Source organism: Arachis duranensis, chromosome 10 (assembly GCF_000817695.3).
Source record: "Arachis duranensis cultivar V14167 chromosome 10, aradu.V14167.gnm2.J7QH, whole genome shotgun sequence".
In the NCBI taxonomy this organism is placed as follows: domain Eukaryota; kingdom Viridiplantae; phylum Streptophyta; class Magnoliopsida; order Fabales; family Fabaceae; genus Arachis; species Arachis duranensis.
Window position 1 is genome coordinate 31,811,783 of NC_029781.3, and position 6,716 is coordinate 31,818,498.

A 6,716-nucleotide genomic window follows, 5' to 3' on the forward strand; every position below is an offset into this window, starting at 1 on the left:
GGCTGAAAAGCCATATCCAAATCCTTTTGGAATGAGACTTCAACTAATCACCTCAATGCATGTAATGCCATCCTAAAGCTGGCTGGCTATTAAGCCATGTCCAACCCTTGGATTGGAGCTTTAGGTTAACATTGAAAGATTCCTGGAATTCTTCTTAAAAAATTTTGAATTTCTTATTTTCTTTTTCCTATATGTTTTTCGAAAAAATATAAAATAAAATCCAAAAAAATAAAATAAAAAAATAAAAATTTTGTGTTTTTTGTTTGAGTCTTGAGTCAATTTTTAAGTTTGGTGTCAATTGCATATTCATCTTGTTCTTGCATTTTTCAAAAATTCATGCATTCATAGTGTTCTTCATGATTTTCAAGTTGTTCTTGGTAAGTCTTCTTGTTTGATCTTTAAATTTTCTTGTTTTGCGTTGTATGATGTTTTTCATGTGCATTTTTGCATTCATAGTGTCTAAACATGAAAGATTTCTAAGTTTGGTGTCTTACATGTTTTCTTTGCATAATTTTTTTTTAAAAAAATATGTTCTTGATGTTCATCATGATCTTCAAAGTGTTCTTGGTGTTCATCTTGACATTCATAGTGTTCTTGCATGCATCATTGGTTTTGATCCAAAATTTCCATGTTTTGGGTCATATTTGTGTTTTTCTCTCTCATAATTAAAAATTCAAAAATAAAAAAAATATCTTTTCCTTTTTTCTCTCAAAATTTTGAAAATTTGGGTTGACTTAGTCAAAAATTTTTAAAATTAGTTGTTTCTTGTAAGTCAAGTCAAATTTTCAATTTTTAAAAATCTTATCTTTTCAAAACTTTTTCAAAAATTAAATCTTATTCATTTTCCTTATTAATTTACGAAAATCCTTTAAAATATTTTTCAAAAAAAAATCTTTTCCTTAGTTTTATCTTTATTTTCAAAAATTATGCTAACAATTAATATGATTGATTCAAAAATTTGAAGTTTGTTACTTTCTTGTTAAGAAAGGTTCAATCTTTAAATTCTAGAATCATATCTTTTAGTTTCTTGTTAGTCAAGTAATTAATTTTAATTTTAAAAATTAAATCTTTTCCATCCATATCTTTTTAATCATATCTTTTTATCATATCTTTTTTAAAAATTTTATCTTTTTCAAAAATTTGATTTCAAAATATCTTCTTATCTTCTTATCTTTTCAAATTTAATTTTCAAATCTTTTTCAAACTAACCAATTAACTGTTGTTTATTTTTTTATCTTTTTCAAAACCACCTAACAACTTTTCTCTCTCCAATTTTCGAAAATACCTCCCTCTTTTTCAAAAATTCTTTTTAATTAATTAATTATTTTAAATTTTAATTTTAATTTTATTTCTTATCTTAATTTTTGAAAATCATTAACTCCTTTTCAAAAATTATTTTCGAAAATTTCTCCATCTCTCATCTTATTCTATTTATTTATTCATTTACTAACACTTCTCTTCATCTCAAATCTATGCCCCTATCCTCAACCTTGTGTTTGGATTATTCATTCTTCTTCGCTCTTATTCCCTTTCTTCTTCTACTAACATAAAGGAATCTCTATACTGTGACATAGAGGATTCCTCTTCTTTTTCTGTTCTCTTCTTTCTCATATGAGCAGGAATAAGGAAAAAGGCATTCTTGTTGAAGCTGATCCTGAACCTGAGAGGACTCTGAAGAGGAAACTAAGAGAAGCTAAATTACAACAATTCAGAGACAACCTTACTGAAATTTTTGAACAAGGATATGGCAGCCGAACCCAACAACAACAATGCAAGGAGGATGCTTGGTGATTATACTACACCTACTTCCAAGTTTGATGGAAGAAGCATCTCAATTCCTGCCATTGGAACAAACAATTTTGAGCTGAAACATCAACTAGTTGCTCTAATGCAACAAAACTGTAAGTTTCATGGACTTCCATCAGAAGATCCCTACCAGTTTTTAACTGAGTTCTTGCAGATCTGTGAGACTGTTGAGACTAATAGAGTAGATCCTTAAGTCTACAGGCTCATGCTTTTCCCTTTTGTTGTAAGAGACAGAGCTAGAACTTGGTTGGACTCACAACCTAAGGATAGCCTGGACTCTTGGGATAAGCTGGTCACGGCCTTCTTGGTTAAATTCTTTCCTCCTCAAAAGCTGAGCAAGCTTAGAGTGGATGTTCAAACCTTCAAGCAAAAAGATGGTGAATCCCTCTATGAAGCTTGGGAAAGATACAAGCAGATGACCAAAAAGTGTCCTTCTGACATAATTTCAGAATGGACCATGATAGATATATTCTATTATGGTCTGTCTGAGTTCTCTAAGATGTCACTGGACCACTCTGCAGGTGGATCCATTTACCTAAAGAAAATGCATGCAGAAGCTCAGGAACTTATTGAAATGGTTGCAAATAACCAATTCATGTACACTTCTGAGAGGAATTCCGTGAATAATGGGACCCCTCAGAGGAAGGGAGTTATTGAAATTGATGCTCTGAATACCATATTGGCTGAGAACAAAATGTTGACTCAGCAAGTCAACATGATTTCTCAAAGTCTGAATGGATGGCAAAATGCATCCAACAATACTAAAGAGGCATCTTCTGAAGAAGAAGCTTATGATCCTAAAAACCCTGCAATGGCAGAGGTAAATTACATGGGTGAACCTTATGGAAACACCTATAATTCTTCATGGAGAAATCATCCAAATTTCTCATGGAAGGATCAACAAAAGCCTTAACAAGGCTTTAATAATGGTGGAAGAAACAGGTTTAGCAATGGCAAGCCTTTTCCATCATCTTCTCAGCAACAGACAAAGAATTCTGAGTATAGCACCTCTAACTTGGCAAATATAGTCTCTAATCTGTCTAAGGCCACTTTAAGCTTTATGAGTGAAACATGGTCCTCCATTAGAAATTTGGAGGCACAAGTGGGCCAGCTGAGCAAGAAAGTCACTGAAACTCCTCCTAATACTCTCCCAAGCAATATTGAAGAGAATCCAAAAAGAGAGTGCAAGGCTATTGATATAATCAATATGGCCGAACCTAGAGAGGAAGGGGAGGACGTGAATCCCAATGAGGAAGACCTCATGGGACGTCTCCCAACCAAGAAGGAGTTCCCTATTGAGGACCCAAAGGAATCTGAGGCTCATATAAAGACCATAGAGATTCCATTAAACCTCCTTCTACCATTCATGAGCTCTGAAGACTATTCTTCCTCTGAAGAGGATGAAAATGTAACCGGAGAGCAAGTTGCTCAATATCTAGGAGCTATCATGAAGTTGAATGCCAAGTTATTTGGTGATGATACTTGGGAAGGTGAACCTCCCTTGCTCATTAGTGAACTAGATACCTGGGTTCAGTAAACTTTACCTCAAAAGAGACAAGATCCTGGAAAATTTGTAATACCCTGCACCATAGGCACCATGACCTTTGAAATAGCTCTGTGTGACCTAGGGTCAGGTATAAATCTTATGCCACTCTCTGTAATGGAGAAACTGGGGATCATTGAGGTATAGCCTGCTATATTCTCATTACAAATGGCAGACAAGTCAGTAAGACAAGCTTATGGATTGGTAGAGGACGTGTTAGTAAAGGTTAAAGGCCTTTACATCCCTACTGATTTCATAATCTTAGACACTAGGAAGGAGGAGGATGATGCATTCTGACCACAGCCAAACACTAAGTTTGGTATTGAATCCCCACATCCAAACTCTAAGTTTGGTGTTGGGAGTCTACAACATTGACCTGATCACCTGTGTGGCTCCATGAGAGCCCACTGTCAAGCTATTGACATTAAAGAAATGCTTATTGGGAGGCAACCCAATTTTTATTTATCTAATTTTATTTTTCTTTTTATTATTCTTTTATCTTTTATTAGGTTCATGATCATGTGGAGTCATGAAAAAATACTAAAATTAAAAACAGAATGAAAAACGGCAGAAGAAAAATCACACCCTGGATGAAAGACTTACTGGCGTTCAAACGCCAGTAAGGAGCATCTGGCTGGCGTTCAATGCCAGAACAGAGCATGGATCTGGCGTTGAACGCCAGACACAAGTAGCATCCTGGCGTTTGAACGCCAGGAATATACCCTAAGGAGAGCTGGCGCTGAACGCCAGAAACAAGCATGGAACTGGCGTTCAACGCCAGAAACATGCTGCAATTGGGTGTTGAACGCCCAAAATAAGCATCACTTCGGCGTTTAAATGCCAGAATTGTATGCAAAGAAGTTTTACATGCCTAATTGGTGCAGGGGTGTAAATCCTTGACATCTTAGGATCTGTGGACCCCACAGGATCCCCACCTACCTCAACTCACCTTCTCTCCTCTTCTTCACATTCAAACTTTCTTCCCCATGAACACTCTTCCCTAAAAATCCTTCACCAATTACCTGAATCTCTTTTCCCAATTACCCACCTTCACCACTCACATCCATCCACCCTTTCCCATAAACCCCACATACCTTCAAAATTCAAAATTTCTTTCCCACCCAAACCTACCCTAAATAGTCGAACCTACCCCCTCTCCCCTCACTATATAAACCCCTCCATCCTTCTTCATTTTCACACAAAACAACCCACTCTTCTACACCTTGGCCGAATACACCTTCCCCCCTCTCCTCCATATTTTCTCTTCCTCTTCTTCTTTTCTTTCTTCTTTTGCTCGAGGGCAAGCAATATTCTAAGTTTGGTGTGGTAAAAGCATAGCTTTTTGTTTTTCTATAACCACCTATGGCAACTAAGACCGAAGAAACCTCTAAGAAAGGGAAAGGAAAGACAAAAGCTTCCACCTCCGAGTCATGGAAGATGGAGATATTCATCTTCAAAGCCCATCAAGACCACTTCTATGATGTTGTAGCCAAGAAGAAGGTGATCCCTGAGGTCCCTTTCAAGCTCAAGAAAAATGAGTATCTGGAGATCCGACATGAGATCCAAAGAAGAAGTTGGGAAGTTCTGACCAACCCAATTAATAAGTCAGAATCTTAATAGTTCAAGAGTTCTATGCCAATGAATGGATCACTAGGAACCATGATCAAAGTATGAACCCGAATCCAAAGAACTATCTTACAATGGTTCGGGGGAAATACTTAGATTTTAGTCCGGAAAATGTGAGGTTGGCATCAACTTGCCCATGATGCAAGGAGATGCACGCCCCTACACAAGAAGGGTCAACTTTGATCAAAGGTTGGACCAAGTCCTTATGGACATATGTGTTGAAGGAGCTCAATGGAAAAGAGACTCCAAAGGCAAGCCGGTTCAATTAAGAAGATTGGACCGCAAGCCTGTGGCTAGAGGATGGTTGGAGTTTATCCAACGCTCCATCATCCCCACTAGCAACCGATGCGAAGTTACTGTGGATCGGGCTATCATGATTCATAGCAACATGAATGAAGAGGAAGTAGAAGTTCATGAAGTCATCTCCCTTGAATTCTACAAAATATCCAAAAAGTCCTCCACCATGGCAAGGCTAGCTTTTCCTCATCTTATTTGCCATTTATGTTACTCAGCTGGAGTTATCATAGAAGGAGACATCCCCATTGAGGAGGATAAGCCCATCACTAAGAAGAGGATAGAACAAACAAGAGAGCCCACTCATGGATCCCAAGAGACGCATGAGGAAGCTCATCACCAGGAAATCCCAGAGATGCCTCAAGGGATGCACTTTCCTCCCAACAACTATTGGGAACAACTCAATACTTCTCTAGAAGATTTGAGTTACAATATGGATCAATTAAGGGTAGAACATCAAGAGTACTCCATCATTCTCCATGAAATTAGAGAAGATCAAAGAGCAATGAGGGAGGAGCAACAAAGGCAAGGAAGAGACATAGAAGAACTCAAGGACATCATTGGTTCTTCAAGAAGAAATCGCCACCATCACTAAGGTGGACTCATTCCTTGTTCTTATTTTTTCTGTTTTTTAGTTTTTATGCTATATGTCTGTTTATGTTTTGTGTCTCTACTTCATGATCATTAGTATGTAGTAACTATGACTTAAGGCTATAAATAATTCCATGAATCCTTCACCTCTCTTAAATGAAAAATGTTTTAATACAAAAGAACAAGAAGTACAAGAATTTTGAAATTATCCTTGAATTTAGTTTAATTATATTGATGTGGTGACAATACTTTTTGTTTTCTGAATGAATGCTTGAACAGTGCATAATTTTGATCTTGTTGTTAATGAATGTTAAAATTGTTGGCTCTTGAAAGAATGATGAACAAAGAGAATGTTATTGACAATTTGAAAAATCATGAAAATTGATTCTTGAAGCAAGAAAAAGCAAAAGCTTGCAAAAAAAATGGCGAAAAAAATTAGAGAGAAAAAGAAAAAGCAAGCAGAAAAAGCCAATAGCCCTTAAAACCAAAAGGCAAGGGTAAAAAGGATCCAAGGCTTTGAGCATCAATGGATAGGAGGGCCCAAGGAAATAAAATCCAGGCCTAAGCGGCTAAATCAACCTATTCCTAACCATGTGCTTGTGGCATGCAGGTCCAAGTGAAAAGCTTGAGACTGAGTGGTAAATGTCGTGATCCAAAGCAAAAAGGGTGTGCTTAAGAACTCTGGACACCTCTAACTGGGGACTTTAGCAAAGCTGAGTCACAATCTGAAAAGGTTCACCCAGCTATGTGTCTGTGGCATTTATGTATTTGGTGGTAATACTGGAAAACAAAGTGCTTAGGGCCACGGCCAAGACTCAAAAAAAAAAAAAGTAGCTGTGTTCAAGAATCAACAAAC

The 6,716-nt window shown here is 36.8% G+C and overlaps 1 non-coding gene across 1 annotated transcript; it reads right to left on the reverse strand.

Moving 5' to 3' along the window:
- Positions 1-2,143: 2,143 nt before the first annotated feature.
- LOC127743489 (small nucleolar RNA R71) lies at positions 2,144-2,252 on the reverse strand. The gene has a single exon (XR_008004881.1). It is a non-coding gene; the product is annotated as a small nucleolar RNA R71 (small nucleolar RNA).
- Positions 2,253-6,716: the final 4,464 nt, after the last annotated feature.